This window comes from Cryptomeria japonica, chromosome 4, assembly GCF_030272615.1.
Source record: "Cryptomeria japonica chromosome 4, Sugi_1.0, whole genome shotgun sequence".
Taxonomy (NCBI): Eukaryota; Viridiplantae; Streptophyta; class Pinopsida; order Cupressales; family Cupressaceae; genus Cryptomeria; species Cryptomeria japonica.
In genome coordinates this window covers 156,909,087-156,932,078 of record NC_081408.1, presented here as the reverse complement: position 1 = coordinate 156,932,078, position 22,992 = coordinate 156,909,087, and positions in this window count along the sequence as shown.

Below are 22,992 nucleotides of genomic sequence, written 5' to 3'. Positions count from 1 at the left end.
TTCAGGTGCCAGGAGTGCAAGACAACATAGAAGACAACAAAGAGCATACCAAGGGCTACCAAAAGCATAACACAACTTCATGAAATTAAAGAGGGAGAGGAAATCGCTCAATACCATAGAACTATCCATTGATTCCTTGCCAAATTCATCTTCTATGATGACATTGATGTGATGGCTTGCATGGTTTGGAGTAACATCATTGCCAAATAAACTTCTATCTTATGTCTTTTACTTTTGTTTGAATTAAAATTTTACCACTTAACTGATCTGCAATTGACATGACAATGCTATGCAATTGCTCAGACATCAATTCACAATTTTTATCATAGTAATTCGCAATTGATAGTATATTAATTCACAATTGCTCAGAAGTTAATCCACAATCTCTAAGAAGATAATTCAAAATTGCAATTTTAGTTTTTCTTCATTCTGTCTTTCTATTTTCCTGATTTCTGTCAGAATTACTCTCTGGTTACAAAAAGACAAATCTCTGTAACCGAGGAAAAGATAGGCTAGATAGCCCACCATGTCTCTACTAATGCTATTTTCCTCTGCAGGGTAGGGTAGAAAAAATTATTTTGGTGCTATTAAAAAGAACAAAACAAATTCTTGAAAATCATGTAAATTATGCTAATTAGGCTAAAAGGACAATCACAAATCCTTAACTAATCTAGCTAAAATCCAACACAAATCAGTGAAATAAATGCATAAATAAGAGATTTAAGCAATTAAACTAATTGAAAAACTCCCTTAGTTGCATCATGGCTTCCATTGTTCTTCTCCAAATTGCTGGTGTAGGTGGCTCTTAGGTATTACACTGAAATTCCTGCATAGATTGGCAATTGGTTTGAAGAGTGTGATCTATATTTATTGAGAAAATGATATTGTTTATATAGATTTTCAACATAGAAGGGATGGGGATTAGAACTCAAGTGTTGATTGATAGTCAACTAAAATTGATTGATCAATGAACTCATCTTGATTGACTTGTTAACTGCATTGATTGGGGAGTCAACTAAATAGATTGGCTAGTGAACTAAATAGATTAGCCAGTTGATTGAGAGATGATTGAATTGATTGATAGATAACTTGTTAGTCAGAAAAAGGTGATTGAAGGAGATTGAAGAGTTAACCGAGTTAACTGATTTGATGAATAGTTTAAGATTTTAACATGTGTTGTAGGATATTGAAATTGAATTTCATTTTCATTTTCAATTTGGATTTCAATTTGGACTTTCAAATGCTGAAATGCACATGAAATTAACTAAAATTCACATTTTGTGAAATGTTAATTTGGAAGAAATGAAATTAATTAGAATTAGGTAAAATTCAAATTTGGGAATAGATGAAATGCAATTAGATGAAATTAATTGGAATTAGAATTTGGGGAATTGGAGGAATAATTAATTAATTTTAATAATTATAATAAAATTATTTAAACATTAGAAATGAGCTTAATTAAATAATAAAGATTATTTAACTAAGGAAAATGTCGCCATTAATTAATTAATATTTAGTTAATATGTAGAAGAGGATTAATTGATTAAATTAATTTAAGAATAGAAATTGAATAATTAGCAACGTTGAATGTGATTGATGAGAAGAATTAATTAGTTTAATAAAATAATTAAAGAATTACTTAATTAAGTAGATGAATAATCAATATGCGATCAATGAGACATTTTTAGGTGTCTACACATCCAACCATGACAACAAGGGGCAACAATTTCTTTTTCTTGGTTGGAACACATATATGAGCATGGTTATATCTGTGTACCCATGTATCTGTATGTGCATTTTTTTTTTTTAGTTCACAATGTTTATGAGTATGGCTTTGTGCATGTGAATTTGTTTGCCTAAAATGTATTTATCTATGTACATGCACAATCATATAAACAAATATATTAACACACTCATACATATAGCTATACACCATGTATATGCACAAGCATATAAGAAAATAGATTCACACACACACATACATATATCCATGGCTTTTATTATCAATGCAAAAGAAACTATATTGGTATGCATCCTACAAAGAAGTTAGGTGTATGCATAAGCATAGAAACAAATAGATTCATAGACATATACATATATCTATACACACGTACATATATGCAAAATATATTGCTATGCATCCTACAAAGGCTACAAGCTACAACAAATTTTTTTTATGTCAAAATTTGAATACATATATGAGTATGCTTATATGAATGGGTATGGGTGCATGCATATGTATGAGATTTATTTTTTTTATTTCCATAAATTTGGGTAAAAGCACAACGTTGTGTCAATCTTTAATAAAGGAAGTGGCCAACACAAATAAAACTATTTAACTTCGACCACATAAAACTAACATTTCTAAATTGAATTTCAAAATGATGTAAACTGAGGAATTTCTTGATTTTGATTTTCCAAATAGATGACATATATATGCAATGTTAAAAAAAAATTACATTTTGATATATATTTTTCTCATAACATCATTTTCAAGTCCAACATAGTTGAATTGGGTAGTTTTCATTTGACATCACTTTTTGTCTATTAAATTTATCATTATCAAAAGAAAAATTATACCCATTTGGAGAATATTCTCTCATCTAGTGATAATGATATTTTGTAAAAAAAATTAATATCATTTAATATTTTTTTAATTTCGAATCAACCTCTTCTTTAACTTAAAAAATCTACCTGCAATGTTTAAAAAATAAAACATATTAAAATTAATCAAACATTAAAATAATTATATGTCCAGATTCTTGACTTTGAGCTCTACAAAAACATATCTTTTTTATTTTTGTAAAATAATATTTTTCTTGAAGAAAAATACAGCAAAAGTGGAAAGTTTTAGAATCATAGAGAAAATGATGATTTGACTGCCTCATCACATGACACATAAATAGTTTTGGTTGAACTAGGTTTGGTTGAACCATGTTTGACCAAAATGAACACTCAAATACTTTAAATCAACACTTAAATACTTTAATTTACTTACTTGAATACTTGAAATGAGTTTGACCGAACTTATTTTCACCTCAAATTATTTTGGTTGAACCTTTTGTGCCATTTAGGCATCACATGTGCATCAATGGGCACCACATGGCCACCAAATGGGTTCGACTGAACCCTAATAGGGGTCAACTTGTCCTGTGGATGCTTACCCTTAGAGGATGCCTAAACTAATTTAGAGGTCTCCATCACTGATCATGAGTCTAGAGGCCTCTTACCCTTTTCCTCATAAGAAATTTTGGAATTCTCAGTATGGAACTTATTAGAGAGATGGCCTACTAACGATAAAAGTTGACAAAAGAGCGTAGAGTTTTCACACTCCAACTGTTGAGACTAAGAACCAAGACAAGACTTTGAGCTCAATGGAGACGTGCAAAATCATGCCAGGACCATTGCCTAGACAAAAGTGCACATAGATCAGTTTGAACCTTTGTTTAGTAATATCATCAAGAGAGTTAAAATTCCCAAATTAATTAACTAGACCAACAATAATCTCCTCATCCCAAAACTCTAAAGGTAGTCCTAGGAAACAAACCCAAGTCATAGTAGCACCAACCAAATGGGTATTCATCTTAAATCTAGGACACCACTTTCAAAGAAGAATTTGTTGCTTACCAAAAAACCAAGGGCTAGAAGAGAGGATAAGAACACAATCCTCCTTATGTGAGAATTAGAAACAAAATGTACATTTAGGGAATGTTGAAACTCACACACTTTCTTTAATAGCCCATCTCACTGCAACCAATTTTTGAATAGAGGCAATCTCTGGGTGCCTACATCTAAACTTCCCCACCAAGGCATTCTCCATTTTAGCCAAGGTGAAATTAAGGGAGGAGTCCTTAATATTGACACATGTATCATTCTCGGATCTCTCAGTAGACACACCATCCATAGGCATAAACTATCCATTGTTGAAGAGATCATTGCAACTCCCTTGGGGAAGATTAGCTGGTGTAGGAGCACCTACCTATGAAGGGATGAGATAGAAACAAAATGATTTTATATTAGTTAGAAGAAATGTAATAAGACCCTATGGGTCCTTTTTGTAATTCAATGTCCCAGGAGTGTGACAAGTTTGTCCATGTTTGGGTCAAATTGTCATCTAGGGTCTGGTAGAGAAAATTGAGTCAATAAGGGTCACAGTGGTCTAAATTGAGGGATCAAGTGACCATGAGTCTATTTGAGTCATTTTTTGTGTTTTAAAATCAAATGTAATCATTATGGGGGACTATGACAGTCTAGAGTCTAAGTTAGTCGAATTGTGCAAAACTTGTCATATTATCAATTTGTTGTCATGAGAATTTTGCACTTTTGTAAATAGGGATTCTCTAATGGTTAGACAGTTTGAAAAATAGTTGGAGGAGGTTGTGGTTGTTTGGGAAGTACATTTAAAGACCCTAAACACCGAAGAATGTATGTTGGCTGAGTTTTGGTTGATTTGGGAAGAAATTGAAACATCAAGAACGGTTGGAAACTCGAAGAAACCGTCTATTTTTGGTTGATTGCATACTGGAGGTGGATTGGTAAGAACACTCATGGCTTAGATCCAGTAACTAGATTTTTTTACCCTTTTTTTTTTCTTTCAATGTGAATTCTTTAAGTGATCACTGCCCCATTCTACAAGCAAATCCTTACTGGGTAGCCTAAACCCTTAAACCTCTAGGGTTTGATTGCAATAATGGGTTTTGGCCTATCAATATTTAATTGAACTCTACCATTATAGGAGATGATAGGCCATTGTATCATATCTCAGTACCAAAAGACATTAAGAGGATGCAATAGGGTGAAGAGGATGGAGAACTAACCCTAGATCTGGCATCTCTATGTGATAGACTAGTTTGATGAGTGCAGTGCATGAGAATTGAGAGGTAAAGCACTGGGAAAGGGTTTTAATGTAGTAGAAGAGTATTTTGGAGGTTTTCATAATATTTCATGGTTAGTTGTGGTCATACATTAGTAGAACCAAACCAATTTTGTGAAAGGCGTTCAGTCAAATAGGTCTGAAAGCCCTTCTAGGTCTATTAGTGCAGCACGAGTTGGAATATCTACAAGTTGTTTCGGTACCAAAAACTAAGATATTGTTTAGAACTCCCAAAAGGGTATCCTAAAACATAACTTGTTTGTCTAGATTCCTAGGATGTCAAAAGTTATCACCGAATTCCTTCAAAAGGAGGCCTAATAGCAACCGGTTGTGGGCAAATGACTCAAGATTGATGTTTTGGTGGACCTAAACCATGAAATCTTGTTTCATTTATGTTCAAGTGTTATACTGAATTGGTCAAGTGGGTCATTCAAACCCTTTAGCCTAGTACTAGCCCACTCATTGAATGCAAGGGTGTGTGTAGTCACACAAGAGCTTAAGAAGTGTCAGTTGTTTGTCAGTGGACATAGTGGAGCCTCGGGGTTTCCAAGGTGTTGTTTGGTCTCATTGAACCATTTCTTGACTTGGTGATGTTTAAATACCTTTGGAAATAGGGATTACCGGTTGAGTCTGTGAGCCTTTAGAAGTTGATTGGTTCAAGGTTAACCTCCTTCCAGTTAGTTGCCTCCTCATCATTAGAAAATAACAAGGAAAAAGAAGATCAGTTCCCAAAAGTGCCCCCGTTGATAACCTTCAAAGGAGACAAAGAGTAGATAGAGAAAGACCCATCCACCACTCGATAAGATACATCCTCCTAAATCTTAAAAAAAAGGACAAACAATTCCACATAAAATCATTTTGAAGGCTACACTTGCCCTAGGTCCTGAACTCCAGTCACAAATTAAAGCGAGCTCGTCGCATTGTCCTTACTAGACTTTCCTGGATCCTCACCACAACATTCCTGCCATCAACCCCTGATCTCATTTTGAGAAAAAAAACCTACATTATTTGTATAGAGTATTATTAGTTATGATCATATTTTCAGGACTAAAAAAATGGTGGTCTTAGATTTATTGAAATTTTGTTAAAAATAAAATTAAGCATAGGCTAAACTTTTTCCTCATAAATATATAGGTGGTATTGCAACTAATATTTAGGATTCATGATAGTCCCAAAGATACTAAGAGGGGGGGGGGCTGAACCAGTATCTAATCGGTTAACATAATATTTAACTTTATTAAGTATTTTGCATTCCAAAATAGTGTACCGATAAACAAGAATTAATGCAGTAAATATGAATAGTAAAGACAACATAGAAAGCACACCATAACACAAGATGTTTAACGAGGAAACCCGATGTGGGAAAAACCTTGGTGGGATTTGTGACCCACAATATTCACTCACTGGCCAATGAATGGAAATTACTTACAAGAGGGGCCTACAAATGCAAGAAGGCCAATTGCCTAGAGCTCACTGCTCCATTACAAAAGGAAGTCACACTGACTTACAAAATGGATTATGAAAATCCAATATAGTGTACTACTACAAAACAACATCTTCTATGCCAAGTTCAGTACCGGTTTAAGCTCATACAATAACCATAAACCCTTATACAAAATCTGCCTTAATATTTGCTTATCACTTCTACCATCATATGTCCATCCATCACTATTCTCCTCTCTTAAAAAATGATTTACAAGACCTCATACATATATGAGTCTATTAAAATATTCCATGTCATCTTAAAAAATATATTACAATTAAATACAATAAACAAAACTTTATTCTTGTTGGTTGGGATGTTGGTGAACATTGTTGTTGCTGCCAGTGAAGTGCCTATTGATGTCAATGCTAGTGCCTGAAGATATCCACAAGGTTGCCAGTAAGTTTCCATCAATGACAACACCTTTAATCACCTTCAATTCTCATTGGAGTGTGTAATGCCAACAATCTCCCCCTTTGGAATTGATGGCAACACTCATGAGAAAAATCCCAAAATCGTATCCAAAAATGTGTGCTCCAAAATGTGTGCTCCCCCTGAGCAGATGATCTCCTTTGGTAATCATTTTTATCTATCCTACTACTCCCCCTTTGACATCAATGACAAAGGTTGTCAAAATTGCCAAATGAGTGCAGTCTTCAATTTGAACCTTATAACCGGTTGGTTACAATCTGGAGTAAGCCTGCTATAACCAAATTCAAGCTCTAAGTAAACCTGTTACTATCCTTCAAAGCTGCCTCTGTTCTCTGAATTGTACTGGTGAGATGATGCATTTTCTCTTCTGGTATCTTCTTTCCTTGAATTAGTGCCTCAAAGATCTTTTTCCTTAGAGAGATAAGGTTATCTAACTTAGGACTGAGTCTACATTTTAGCTCTTTGGCTTTTCCCTTTGTTCTTTCCTTCTCTTTCTCTAACTTCTCCAATTTATCTTCAAATCAAATAATTTCCTGTTCAATAACTGATATTGGTTCAAATGAACCAATGATATTATCATCTATGTCATTAATCTCCTTTTGAACTTTGCAGATTTCCTTGTCAATATCCACTATCAAAAGATTTGTCTTACAAGTGTCTCTGTACAGTTCCTTGAACTCCATAATTGTTTTATTTAGTGCTGGTAAAAGAGTGTGAATGTGTTCCGTGCACTTCTTTATTGTTTCTTCAAATAATTTCTCTCTTTCCTTCTCCATTTTATCCTTAAATGTTTCTTCATTTATTTGATCTACAATCAGTATATTGCTAGTAATATATTTAGACATTGTGTCTAACTGACTCAAAGAATCCTTATTATCTACATTGCATTTGTGTACAATTAACTTAAGAATAGGAATATCATCTATTGCCTTATAGGCCAATGCATTACAATCTGTAATTTTCTTTATTGAATCCAAGAGTACTTCAATCATATTGGTGGGTCTAAATTCTGTCATTGAAGTACTAGATGTCTGCCCAACTACCTTTACAATCTCAGTGTTGCTAGTGGGGGTAACCAATTTGCCTGAATCGACCTCTAGTGGGTTAGTCTGTGTCTGCATTTCCACTAGCAAAGGTTTTGAATTTTCAGTGGTTGTCGGTGGCACTATCTTAGTGTGTACCTGTGAATCAACTTGTTTCTTTGCTTGTTTCTCTGCTTGTTTTACAGTGTTATCTGTTGGTATCTCTATATTTTTTTTTGCATTGTCCACTATCGGTATCTTAGATGTTGTCTTTGTTGGTTTCTCAATGCTTGCATCAGTGTTATCAGTAACCATGCTACTAACTAAGGGATCAACTAAATGTTTAGTTTGCTTTGACCTCTTTGTTTGAGTCTCAACCCCAATCTCAATGTTTTCAGCTGGTTGCTCAATAGCAACATCATTTTTCTTTTCCTCAGTGCTTTCTTTATCAATTACAATATTAACCTCCTAAGTGTCAATGTTCATCATGTACAAAATTTTAGACTCAAGGTTTGTATCTTCATGTGGTGTATCCAAATTCTCAGTAGTCGGTGTACTATCAGTCTGTACTGGTGGAGTAACTAAAGGTGGTGGTAGGTTATCAGTCACTTTTATATTAGGTAGTCCACCTATCTTTCCTTTTCCCTTCTCCTTTTGATATACCTTGAAAGTTTTAGGTCTTTTCAGTTCTTCTTGTTTTTCTTTCTCAACAAATAAAATGTCCCATTTGTCAGCTGTCTCTTCTGAAATTTCATTAATTCTGTCGGCCATTAGGCTCACATGCCAATGTCTGCTTGAAAAGACTATTCTGTTTGCTTCACTGATTAGTTCATCAATTTCTTCAACAGATTTTACTAGATGTACAGCTAGCAGTTTCTCAATTTTAATTTTCTTGTCAAGTTCCATAATTGCTAACCTCTTAGCATCTAACCGCCTAAATAAATCACTAGGTGAGTCATCTACAACCTCTATTAAGAATTTCTTATAGATGTCAAGATGTAGAATGATGCTATTCTCTATACTTTCTTTTTCCTCATTTGTGAATGTATCATACAATTTGCTTAGATTGGATAAATTACCATCATCTATTATTTCATTCAGCAAGTTTTCCAGTGGTGGTATGACCTATTTTTTCTTTCTCGTTTTAGGTGTCATCTTCTTTGTCGGTGGTCTCACTGCCTGTTGCTTCTGCCTTGGTGTTCTAGTTTTCTTGGGAGGAGGAGAGGGTACAGGTGAGGGTTTTCTCTTCCTATCTACTCTTTTGAATTTAGCGGGAATTTCACTGTCAGAGGATGTACCAACCGGTGAGAGATGTGCCTCTGGTTGTAATCCTTCTAAGTCACTTTCCTTTATACTAGTGATATTCATGACATTTTCTTTAATTTCCTTAACTTGTTTAGATGCACTCCTTATGTATTTTTCTCTTCTCTTTCTTTCTTTCAATGTTTGTACATCACTTTCTATTGATTGTGCATTCCCAAAAACCTTTTCTTTCGGTTCTCTAGGGGCTTCTAATAGGGATTTTGCATAAGTTTCAATTATGTTTACATCTACCTCATATCCCATTTTTGTTACCCATATAGTTCTAGGAAGAACTACCTCCATCCATATTTCATCATTCTTGATTACAAAACATATTTCCTTTTCATATTTATCTACAATGCCTTCTGGTAATCTTTCTCTTGTTTTCATTTTTGCTTTGAATGTTTTGAAGTACTCAGTGATATTGTTATCCTTATCTGTTCCCATACCAGTGAAGATATCTAACAGTTGTTTTCCTACCGGTATATCAAAACCAAATTCTTTCTTGCCAATACCGGGAACCTCTTTTGTAAGATACAACATCAGACATACCAAGAGATTGCCAAAATGAAAAGTACCTTTCTTGTCTCCTTTTATCTTCTTTATATTATCAATCAACTCATCTTTTAACCACTCACATATATCTATATTTTCATCACTATTAACCATATCATATGCACTTTTAATACAAAGACTGGAAACAGAGTTGAGACGGTTTGCATGGGTGGCCTTATAACCTAAAATCATACTTATGAATCTAACATTCACATCTTTTACATCATTCACTCTCAGGGATCTATTTTCATAGGTTGCTCCTGTTAATGTCATCATAGTGTTATTAGGAACCTTTTTAGTTTTATCCAGCTTACTATCGGTGAAGGGTAAGCCAGTCACTACCTTAACTACTTCCTTAGTGATTTTGTGAATGGAGTATATCCAAAATAATTCACCATGAACTTTGCTAAGCACAATCCTTACTACCTCAGGAAATTTTGGGATGTCAAGGATTTCCACAAAACCTAAAGTTTCAATAACCTTATGTTCGGGTTTCACAGTTCCATTTTCATTGCAAATAACATTTTTATACATTTTCAATATTTCTTCTGAACCCAATTCCTCAATATGGAAATGAATATATATTCTAGGGTCTTCTAAATATGCAACTCCTTTAGGGATTTTTGAAAAAGCACCTAGGGTATCATCTTGTCTCGCTACCTCGGGGATTATCTTGAAAACGGGCCTAAGGCATTTAACGACCTCTATAACAATAGGATTTGCAATAAATTCTGGAGCAGAGGAGGAAGCCATTGATAAATACCTTAATCTGCTTGATAGGTTTGGATGCTTGAAATAATTTGCATCACTTCTCGCTATGGATGCCTTCACTCAGATTTTCGCGCTCTTAGGAAGTTTGAATGCTCAGTGAATGAAAAAGAGGGAAAATCAAAGATTTATAATGTCTTTTCTTCCAACAACCATAAATGCCTATCGGTTAAGTGAAACTTAACACATCTGCCAGTAGAGAAGAAATCCATCTTCTCACCATCAACTGAGGGTAAACTTGCATGATTTTCAATTTGTTGCAATACCCCCAAGGGTTACTTTTCAGTTAGATGAAGAGTCTCCTGCCGGTGGAGTAATACTCTGTTCTACCAGTGAAGGAATAGTCTCATCAACATTCTAATCTATCTTTCTAATCCATTGTCTTGAGAATTCTTGCTTTACCTCATCAGCCTTCTCTTTGCCTTTCAAAATGGATCCTTTATTGTTTGTCGGTGAAGTCTTGCTTCTACAAAATTTTGCAATATGTCCAATATTGTTACAAGCATAACAAGTCACATTGTTTTTCTGAATAGCCTTTCCATATCCTATGCCGGTTTGTGTTTTGCATTGATTAGATAAGTGCCCAAATCTTTCACAAACATAACATCTTACATTCATTCTGCGGTTTTTTGAATTGTGACCAATTTTGTTGCATTTGGAACATTGACTGGTGGGTGCATAAATGTTCTAATTGTTTCTAGATCTACACTGATTTTCTCTATGACCATACTTGTTATAGTTAAAGCATTTCCCATTAAATTTGTAGGCATTAGGTTGTGTTACCAGTTTACTGTGATTGGTACCGGAACTTTCACCAACTTCAAATCTAAGTCCATTAGTGTATCCATTAGGTTTCTGACTTTTCAGCATACCATCAAGTTCTTCTGAACTTTTCTTGAATTTCTCTTTATGTTGATTTGCAATAGCCAACTCATTTTCCAAAAATTCCTTCTGTCTCATAAGTTCAGTTTTATCATGTTCCATGTGAATCAGATCTATCTTTAACATATCATTTTCATGACTTAGTCTTAGATTTTCATTTCCAACATCATTGAGTCTCCTAGTCAAGTCATCTTAATTCTTCTTTCTATCTTCAATGTCTTTACAAAATCTCATAGTCATGTCTTGCATTTCATTCCTCAAGGTCATGTTTTCTTGCCTCATCTTGCTTACAAGATCATTAAGAGTTTCCTTTTCATCAGCATTACTATGCATCTTCTCATGAAGTTCTTTTCTCTTATTTCTAGCAATAGTGAGATTCTTCTGAAGTCCTTGAATGAATTTGTGTGCAGTCCTCAGATCATCTTCAAGTTTGATATTCTTCAACTTCTTTGCATCATAGTCCACCAGAGCTCCTTCTAATTGCTTTCTTAACTTCTCCATTTGTACCGATGTCAGAATCTTCCTCAAGCTATTAGACTTTTCAAAATAGAGGACCAGGCTCTGATACAAATTGTTAGGATTGATGATAGTGCCAAAGATACTGAGAGGGGGGGGGTGAATCAGTAGCTAACCGGTTAACAAAATATTTAACCTTAATAAGTATTTTGCATTCCAAAACTGTGTACTGGTAAACAAGAATTAATGCAGTAAATATGAACAGTAAAGACAACATAGAAAGCACACCATAACACAAGATGATTAACAAGGAAACCCAGTGTGGGAAAAACCTTGGTGGGATTTGTGACCCACAATATTCACTCATTGGCCAATGAATGGATATTACATACAAGAGGGGCCTACACATGCAAGAAGGCCAACTGCCTAAAGCTCATTGCTCAATTACAAAAGGAAGTATCACTGACTTAAAAAATGGATTATGAAAATTCAATATAGTGTACTGCTACAAAACAACATCTGCTATGCCAAGTTCAGTACCGGTTTAAGCTCATACAATAACCATAAAACCTTATACAAAATCTCCCTTAATATTCGCTTATCACTTCTACCATCATATGTCCATCCATCACTATTCTCCTCTCTTACAAAATGATTTACAAGACCTCATACATATATGAGTCTATTACAATATGCCATGTCAGCTTACAAAAGATGTTACAATTAAATACAATAAACAAAACTTTATTCTTGTTGGTTGGGATGTAGGTGAACATTGTTGTCGCTGTCGGTGAAGTGCCTACCAGTGCCGGTGTCGGTGCCTAAAGATATCCACAATGTTGCCGGTAAGTTGCCATTAATGACAACACCTTTAATCACCTTCAATTCTCATTGGAGTGTGCAATGCCAACACTAATGAGTTTCATATCTTTCTTAATAGAGACATTATTATATTGCCCACTTTTTAAGTAATGGTTTTTCTGATATACTCTTTGAACCTTTATCCTCCAATGTTTTTTTTTTTTGTCATCTTCTAGACTTGAGTAAGGTTTTCTCAGGATCTAGTTGGTCTATTGTTTTTTTTCAAGTCTTCTAAATTGGTTGGCAAAACTAATATTTACTTTTTGAAGGATTTGAGTAATTGACTAGTAGGGGGTGATCTAAATGATCGGGATTTGCTTTGGTCTATTTTCATAGATGGACATTTATTTCCTTAAGATGTAGTTGATGCCCATATATGAGACTGTGATTGAAAGGGAGTTTATATAATGTAATGTGGATATTAGCTCTTACAACATGAAATAAATGCATATGAGATTTTTCCTTGGTGGAAAGAAATATATGATTCTTATTGTTGACCAAAGTGCAACCTTTTATATGGATTCTCAGCCATAATAAATTTCTCTGTTGGGGCAACATATGAAAAAGAGGTTTTCAAGGAACTTCCAAATGTGTTCTTTGTGGGTTTAGTGAGAAATGTGTTTCTCACTATTTCTTTGAGTTTTCTTGTTTTTGCAAGCATGTTGAGTATGTGGTGACAAATTTGGAATCAAAATTTTGTTCATGTTGCAAGATCTATTTATAAACTTTTAGCTAGCATGGGTTGACCTCCTATTTTAGCCTCTTTTATGTTAGTTGCCTAAAATATAGGTCCCACTTAATCCTCTAAAAAATTTGGCTACAAAAAAAATATCAATTTTTTAAGGCTAGGGTATACTTGGCAAAAGGCTTCATACCCAAGTTAAAAGTAGAACATTGCTGCCTAAGTGCTTTGTGAATGTCACTCTTTCTTTTTCTTTTATAATCTAGTTTTACAAAAGTTAGATTTGGGACAATTAGATATTTCTACTAATCTTAATTCTAGGATTACATCTCTAAGTAATGTGAACAAAGCTAGTATATAATGTCCTTATCTATTAGGATATTAAAAAAATAATAAGTGAATTGGTCAATTCACATTTATTTATCTTGAGCAATGGGAATTGGTTTCAATAATTAAATGGACACTTCAATTGTCATAGTACTAGTGGGAAAAGCTTGTGACCTTGGTTGGAAAAATGTTATATTATTATAATTTAATTGACAACTATTACTTGAAAATATACACACATTTTTTTTAAGATTAAAAAATTATTATATTTATTAAAAACAAAAATAAAAATAAAAATAAGAGTATTCTAATCGGATATCACTTTCTGGGTGCAATTATGTGCGTCGAAGAAAGCGCTTTGGGCGGTCGACGCATTTACCAACTCATTACGGCGAATCGGAGTTCTCTTTGCACGTGGGTCTTTGGTCCACTTTAAGATGTTATTAGAGGTTTGACTTGGTAAAAGCTTGTCTTCTTCCACTCCGTTTTTCTCCATAAATTCGTTCAAAATAATGGAAGGCACACACCCCTTGATTGAGTTCTGGATTTCTGCGATTTTTTTTTTTCACGATACCCATGGAATTCAAAAAGCTAAAAAGAAACGCGGAACTATTTCTATCTAACGAGTGGCGTTTGGCTTCTGTGGATGAAGTGAAAAGGAATTTGGAAACGATTAAGCAAAAGCAAATCCTTGAGTCATGGGATATTGCACGCCTTTTGGATGGATGGGTCGATGGCCCCGGCTACAGATATAATTATAAGAATGAGTACAGACCCGACATGGGACAAATGCTGCTAGTTAAATCACCAGTATCAAGACCATCCGGTAAGTTGATTGCTCCGTTCAGTTGCACGTCATGATCGCTATTTCTTTTTAGCTTTTATTGAATGGATCAAGACTAACTGTCCAATTCACTTTTTGCAGATGGTAAATTTTGTGAAGAAATGTACTCTGGAGTGGAGTTGAACAGTGAAGGACTAAAAGCTGCTTTGTTGCTCTCCTGTGACGATAAAATTACTGAAGTCGTGTGTTTCGTTTTAAAGACTATCATAGACAGATTTCAGGACAAAGGTGAGCGTCAAAAGGAGTTAGATCGCTTGTCAGACAGCGTGAAGGAGACTTTCAGTCACCGTAGAACGGTATTGCACTACGCTACCGATCAGCCATACAACGCAGAACATGCAGAGTACGTCACAGAATTAGTTCTTAGAAATTTTGAATATGGAAAAGAGTTGATTAAGGCTGGTGATAAATACGGAAGGACTGCTCTTCATTTTGTTGCTCTCCATGGCCATATCAATCTCTGCACTTTTCTAGTGAGCGAGTGCGGTTTGAAAGCTGAAGGAAAGGATCGAAACGGTGAAAATATACTGCACTTTGTTATAAATAGCGATAATATAGACGGAGTAGTGAGATTGTTGGAGATGAAGGAGGTGAAGAGTTTAATTGCTTCGCAGGACGCCAAGGGTAAGACGCCGTTGCATAAAGCAGCTGCCAACGGTAATACAAGGATTATCTCTTTTCTAATACGTCAACTAGAACGAAGCTCGGAAGAATATGTTCGTCGGGTAGATTTGTTTGGGCAAACGGCGCTTCACGAAGCGGCAAGTGGAGGTCACCAGAAAGCTGTTCAGTACCTACTGAAAAAAGGATCTAGGCCACTCTTAGAACGGAATTCTGAAGGCAAAACTGCACTGCACTATTCTGTGCAAATCTCAGACCAACAAAGGGCAAAGGAGATGGCTTGGATACTACTGCAACACTACAACTCTAGCGAAGAGAAATCACTTCTGTTGTGGGCATCGGCTGCTGGTGTTGGTACAGCAGAAGAAAGTGCCGAGTCACCAGAAGTAGAAAGATTTCTCAAGCAAAAAAGACAGAATATAAGCAGGCCTGGACGCTCAAATAACTTGTTGCTTAGCGCGGTTACGCTGGGGTATGACAAGTTAGCATGGGAACTTATCAGTAGGGGTGCTAATGCAAGTCAATTAGATAACTTCTCCAACTGCGAATTGTCACAGGCTCATAAAGAGCGCGTCCAGAAGTGTAGGCTTTCTTCACAGGCCCACCTTGTTAAGTTTTATTTTCTATTATTTTTTGTCTTTTTTTTTTCAATTACTTATCGCTTTAATTAATTCATAACACATCAACATTTCTAAAGTTTAACTTATGTATCGTTTCTAAAACTGACCCTACATTATGTATTATGTATAGCCTATATTAATTTAAATGAGGTCATGAGTTCATAAATTAACTTATTTGACTAACTTCACTAATCCAATTTTAGACCACACCTTTTTAATTATATATGTTTTGCCAATGAAAAGATACTACCTCACTGTGTAAGGTAAAACTTCCTTATAGATTCTTTGATACCATTGGAATTTTGATAGCCTTTGACACTTTAGTCTAACTTATATTTATTTATTTTATTGGTGCCTTCATTTGCTAGTTGTTCTTTATTAGCAATCTAATACTGGATGAGATATGATTTTCATATGGTGTGATACCATAAGTACATTAATATATATAATCAATTACTTGAGTTACACTAGCAAGTCAAATGATGATAAAGTTACAGAGAAGCTCAATGTTATATTTAACAATCAAATATAACTGATCAACCATTTATTGTTCCACTTTCATTATTCTTGGCAAGTCAAACAAAATATTACTATCTTGTTCTTGACATCCTGGGTGCGACATGGACCTCAAATTGCTCTCTTGTAGTTGGATTCCCCGTCATCCCATCATTTTATTCAGGAACTTTGGTGGCAGGTCTTCCTTCACATAAGTTGGAGCTTATGAAAAGAATGTAGTAATAACTTTTTTAGAAGCCATCAGACTCAATAAAAAGCTCTATCCCTTTTCATTATAAATCAAGTCAAGAAGAAAATGAAAGTCTTTGATAAATCCAAACACTCTCACCCCCCTTATCTCTAGATTGTCTTATAGGTAAGAATTGGGATATGGCTGACGTTCTTTCTAATTTTAGCTTCATGCCCTTTGGATTTAGAAACAACATAAAACGGTTCCCTACCCCCTCAACACCAGTTGGTCAAAATTAAATTTCAATGGGTCTTCTAAAGGGAACCTAAGTCAAGTAGGTGGGGGTGGGTTCATTAGAGATTCTAATGGCTTATGTGGCTAACCTGGTCATTTAAACTTCTAGGCTGTATTTGTGTTAAAAAAAGATTATTTTTTTAAATGATGTTTTCTGTACTCTATCTTCTTTATTATTTTTTTAGTTAGCTTTGGGGTTTTATGATGGGCTTTAAGATCTATTTTTAAGGATGAAGATATCAAAGTTTGAATTTGTGTTAAACAATTTTTTTTTAATGACATTTTTTATTAAGGGAAAATAGGTTTTGAGGGGACTAGAAACCTCGTACACTAGGTTTTGAAGGGACCTGAAACCCTCAGATTTTGTTAGGATCTCGAACCTACAAAGAAAATTTTGCTAGTAAAGATAGGCACATTAAATCAGCAGATCATAACAACCAAACTGGCAAGAGCCAGCCAGAAGCTAGCATGACCACAAACAGGAAAAAGCTAGCTAGACTAAAAGAAAATCGTTATAAAATCTGATGGCAACACAACCTAATCCTATTAGTGAAGTTGATGAACTCCCACATCTAGACATCAGGGATTTTCTGGGTTCCCCTCCCCATATGCATAAAAATCGGGCAGGAAAAGGCTAACCTGTCCCTTAACCAAAAACCAACACAAACTAAGTTGGGCCCTTCAAAACTGATAGCGTCCAGCCAAACATAAAAATAAAAAAGGGGGTTTTGAAAGGATCCCCTAACCTTCCAATTGGATTTTAAAATGGCTCCCAAAACCATCAAACTAAACAAAGAAAACCACAAAATATTATTCAGAAACCCCACCTCAATAGGGGAAAGGGAAAGAAAGGCAGCCAGCTTGCCATCCTTGGCTCTCCTGCAAAGACAAAATTAGGCATCAACAACCCTATGCAAATCCAACCCACCCTCCACAATACTAGCGAAAAGACCAAGAAGCCCCTTAACCACCCAATCACCATGTAGCCACTCCACCTCCATAGGATAACACATTACCTCAAGGGGAAAGTCATGGAAATGAGCAACAAGAAAACAAGCCCTCAAAAAGGTACCAGCAAGAGAAGCATCGAGGGTGCACACCAAAGAATCAAGTTTGCCACAAGTGTTCAGCTCCATCACCAAAGGAGCAAACCCCACCCCAAAGGGGAATACTTTCGAAGATGTGCAGAAGATCATTATAAAGCTCTCTTAGGTTTTCGAGGGGTTGCAACTCTTCTGAAATAGCAGATGATGGAGGGGAAAATGAAGATATAGATGGCGATGGGCAGAAACGGAGGGCGGTTTGCAGTTGGGGGTGGCTGCCAGAGCATTCGGGCCCCCCTCTTCCCTTCGCTACCATTGTCTCTGGTGCTTGTAGGGGCTACTCTGGTGTGTGCTCTGCCTTTGGTGACCTTACGATGGAGGCTTTGTCTCATGCTGGTGCCTGTTAGGATGGGGCTTGTTTTGTACAACCTGGGCCTTTCGTGGGTCCTCTGTTTTGTTGGGTTTGTTATGTGCGGTTTGGGCCTTTCGTGGGTCCTCTGTTGAGCCTCTCTTTCGCTGTCTTTTGCTGGATATTTACCCCAACTTCTCTTTATGAGTTGTTCTCCTTTTCTATAGAGGTGGATGGGACTCGGTGAATTTTCTTATGGTTACAGTGTCTTTTTGGCTCCCTCTTTTGCTCTCTAGGTCTGTAATGGTGGTGTTATTTCCTATTGAGGTGGAGATATTCTCTAGGGCTAGAGTTGGAGTTTTTGTTTTGGAAGTTTTTTTGCCTGACGGAGGATGTTATTTGTACTCTTTCTTCTTTATTCTTTTGTTCCTTGGGCCGGGGTTCCATGGGAGGCTTGAGGATCTATTTTTATGGAAGGAGGTCTCATGAAGTGAAAATAAATTTGTAAGAAGATTACTTGGAATCTTTTCCTAAAAAATAACAGGTCCTACTGGGGAGTTGGAGATTGCCTGTCAACTTAAACTTTTTTCCCTGTCATTTGTCAATCATTTGAAATTTTTCATCTTTTTATCAATTTATTTTTTTGTTATTTTATATTTATTTACTTGTTGAATTAAATATACTACATAATAAAATTCATGAGACCACCAGCTTTAATATATTTTTGAACTTAATCTTTTAAACTTAAATTATACTACAAAACTCATAAAATCAGAGACTCTAAACTAATTCTCAAAAATCTCAACACCACACTAATTTTTTTAAAGGAAACCCCACCATGGAACCCAGCCTTAATCTGCTTAATGGTTTTCTCAAGGCGCGAAAAGTTCTCCTTTTTCATCTAAATTCTGAATTCACTGGAAAACTCCTAAACACTCTTCAACATCTACGCGACATCTATTCGTAGCGTGGTGTTAATACAAATCGTTTCTCTTTCCAAACCAGGCTCCGATATTAGAAGTCTTTAAGAGTCAAGATTAAAAAAATTGAAAATAGAGGATTCACACGCAGGGAAGGTATGGTAAAATTGCATGCACGATTTTGGCTTATCTGTAACGTATCTTTTTATCTGGAAGGTAGGTCATTCGGCACCAAATGAATTTGCACTGATGATCTACTGTGAAACGTGACAGTTCTCAAGCGTGTGGAGAAAATGCCGGAAGGAGGCCGAGACCAACCAACCATCTACGATAGTCTTGGTATGTAACCATGGGTTTCACTTGTGTAGCGAATGCATCTATACAGCAATGCCTGATGAAAAAAAATTCTCAAATTTTATCGCTAACAAATGCACCTATAAAACGATTGCCTAAACATAACATCTTGAGGGGCAACCAGGTCTCACCTTAACAAATGAGTGCTATGCCATACATTTATATGCAACCATGTCCCATCCAAAACAATGCTGATAGTCTGGTCTACAGTAGAATGGTCTTTTAGGCCGTATTACCGTATACATATCATCTGAATTCTTATATACCTTGTCATCTAATATGACTTGCAATGGACCAGGAAGAAAGGCTTTTGCAGAAGGCCTGGCTGCACTTTTTTTAAACCCATATGTTAAATCACCCGTGACAGTGGGAATTTCGGGTGACTGGGGAATGGGCAAGTCCAGCTTAATGTTGCAGGTACTTTTCAAATACTCTCTTCAAAGTGATTTCACAGATTCTTTCTCGATGTAATATTGATGAAAATCCTGAATCATTGACAATTTACACAATGACAGACGGAAATGATTTTGCTGCAAGCAGCAGCCCAGCTAGCGTTTCCGAATATTCTACCATTTGAGGATTTTCCTGGTTCCAAACAGTTCGAGCTAACTCCAAAAGGTCGAGAAATATATAAAAATGTTACACATGGAGTGAAAGATATATTGCCAGCCTCTGAAATAGCTCATGTAAGTACTTGTTAGCTAGCCATACATTGATTGACCTCTTGTGAGAGTGCGACATTAGAACCCTAACCATTATGAATCCACTAAAGTTTTATCCCCTATGCATCAGATTGATGATCCACTGGTATATTTTCTCAACAATTATCAAGACAAATACTCTCAAGTTTATAAATCATTAGCGCTGATGGACCGCCGGGAGATGGTGAGTTTTCTCGCAAAATATTGTAGCTTCGTGGGTATTGTTAAGTACTCTATTAAATTCAGACCTTATTGTTTGGCATGTCTTAGTTTCGTTTGAAGGATAAAACTTCAGATTCAAGTAGCAGCGTGGGCAAGATTCCTACTGTTATGACCGTTCGCTATAACGCGTGGCATTACCAAAATGAGTTAGAAGCATTGGCAGGCCTGGCTGTTACAATAACAAAGGCAATGGAAGAAACAATGACCAAGTCCCAGAGAATCAGGTCTTCCTGGAGATACGCATGGAAGGAACGTGGAAACGAAATACGTTTCCAATTTTTTTTGCCATGCCTCCTTGCTCTTTTTCTTTCAGGTTGGCTTACCTGGGCGGTTTGGATGTTGTTAAGCAGATCCAAGCGGAGGGAACTGCAAGACTTGAAATACGGATCGATACCTGTAACTGTAGTTGTACTTTTTTGGACCGTAACGAAACAATTATATTCTGTTTTCAAGCCTGTTAGTGTTCAAATTTTGGGTTATATCCGCCTACCTGACCATAGCACAAATCTGGGTTACCAGCATCAACTGATATCTGACATAAACTTTTTGAAAAATCAAATTCGGGAAAAACCGTCTTTGTTTTGGAAATTTGTTGCTGGCAATTGGCTATGGAGAATGTTTGGGCTCTATCGTGACACTGTTGAAGGTACGTCCATTCCAAAAAGACGATCGCCTTCTAAAGACGACGCCCGCATAATTGTATTTGTTGACGATTTGGATAGATGCCAACACACCGTTATTTTACAGGTACTTCTCATCTGATTCAATTTTGTTCTTTAAGCGTTAAATATGACAATAAACGATGACATCCACCACTCACATAACAAGCTTTTTGCAAAATGGCATAATCAGGTACTTTCTGCAGTTAATTTGGTCTTAGCAGTTTGCGAGATCAACGTGATTCTTGGAATGGACAAGAAAATGATCGCAAGAGCAATAGCCCATAAATACCAACACCAACTCCAAGACATAAATAACTTAAATATGGTCGTTCCAGTAGATTTGGCGGAGAAATACTTAAGCAAAATAGTTCAGCTACCTTTGGCCTTACCAGATTCTGGCAATGAAGAGAGAATACAGTTTCTGAATAAGCAATTGGGAGAGGAGTTCAAGGAAAGTGGTGAGAACCAAACAGAGGAGAGAATGCAGTTTCTAAATCAGCAGATGGGAGAGTACTTCAAGGAGAGTGGCGACGAGGAAATAGAGGAGATCAATCAGCTGTCCGGAGAGGACTTCATGGAGAACGACGACGAAATGGACGACAGCTGGCAAAATTTAAAAGGTTTCCAAAAATTACAATGCATATCTCAGATAACAATATTTTTACATTTCATTTTTTGTTACTTAATAAAATGGCTACAATGCAGGTTTTCGAATGAGCGGCACAGAAAGCCTTTCGCAAGAAGGCCCGGAGTCTTTACCAGGTTCTCAAATTACAATCTCTTTATCAATTAAATTCAAGGCCTTTCGTTTCAATTGGTTTACTTAATTTCTAATTGATGCAGAGTCTCAACCCAGTGATATGGAAAACCCTCAAGAAAACCTTCCACAAAGTTGTCCAGCAATTTTTTCAGGTTCTAAACAATCTATCTCTTGACGAGCCATTTTATTTCAATTGTTTAACTTTCTAAAAGAAAATATGTTATTTTTTCTGATGCTCAACCCCTTAATGTAGAAAACCCTGATATCTTCCAAATGGTAGCCAAGAATCTATACCAACTTTTCAAATTACAATCTATCTGTTAAATGACAATACCGTTTCATTTCAAATAAAAGAGAACATTTCTTATTGATACAGATGATCATCCCAATGATGTCGAAAACCCTCACTATAGTCTTCCGCAGAAACATGCTGCAAAAAGTGGTCCAGAGAACCGGCCAATAATTTCCCAAATACTAGAGTATTTCGGAGCATTGAGGTCTGCTGAGCCAGTAACTTTCCTATTACTCATTTTTTCCAGAGCATTGAGGACTACTCTTCGCCGATGGAGTTACTCGGGTATAGCCGTTAGAAACACTTTCTCTAAGAACTTCACATCAAAATTTAATAAATATATCATGCGATTTAGTGAACATTAGAGGGATTTTGGCATTTCAGCAGCTCCGGATATAACAAGCTCCAAACTGAAAAGCGTACCAATAAATAGTCAGTTGATACTGCCAAGCTACACCGATGAAGAGCGGAAAGCAATGATTTTCTTGAGCACAAAAGTAAGCGATGGCCCACAACTTCCTCGTGAATGGAAAAGATTCCTCACATATCATCGTCTAGCGTGGAACATCCTTTTCCGATTCAAGCAAGTGAAACAGTTGCCAGGATGGCAGGTCCAACTTCTAGTCTGGATATTTTGTTGTTGGGAATGGAAAGAAAATATCAACCATGTTATAAAGGTAGTTTACTCAACTGTATTTTTTTTCACTTTTAGTTTTTATTCTTTTTTAACTCTTGAGACCTTCACATATCCCTCATGTATCTTGCAGAAGTGGAAGGAGCTTGTGTCTATAAAGGGTGGCACTGTAAATGATGAGGACCCTTCGCTCAAAATTATTGTTGAGCATTACGTTGATAGAAATGTAGTAGATGTGGAAAGGGATAAATGGGAGTTGCTAATTAAGACTTTGGATGAATACGATGTTCCCAAGGATAGCATTCAATCTTTTCAAAAGTTTCGTCTACATTGTGAAATTGGATACCT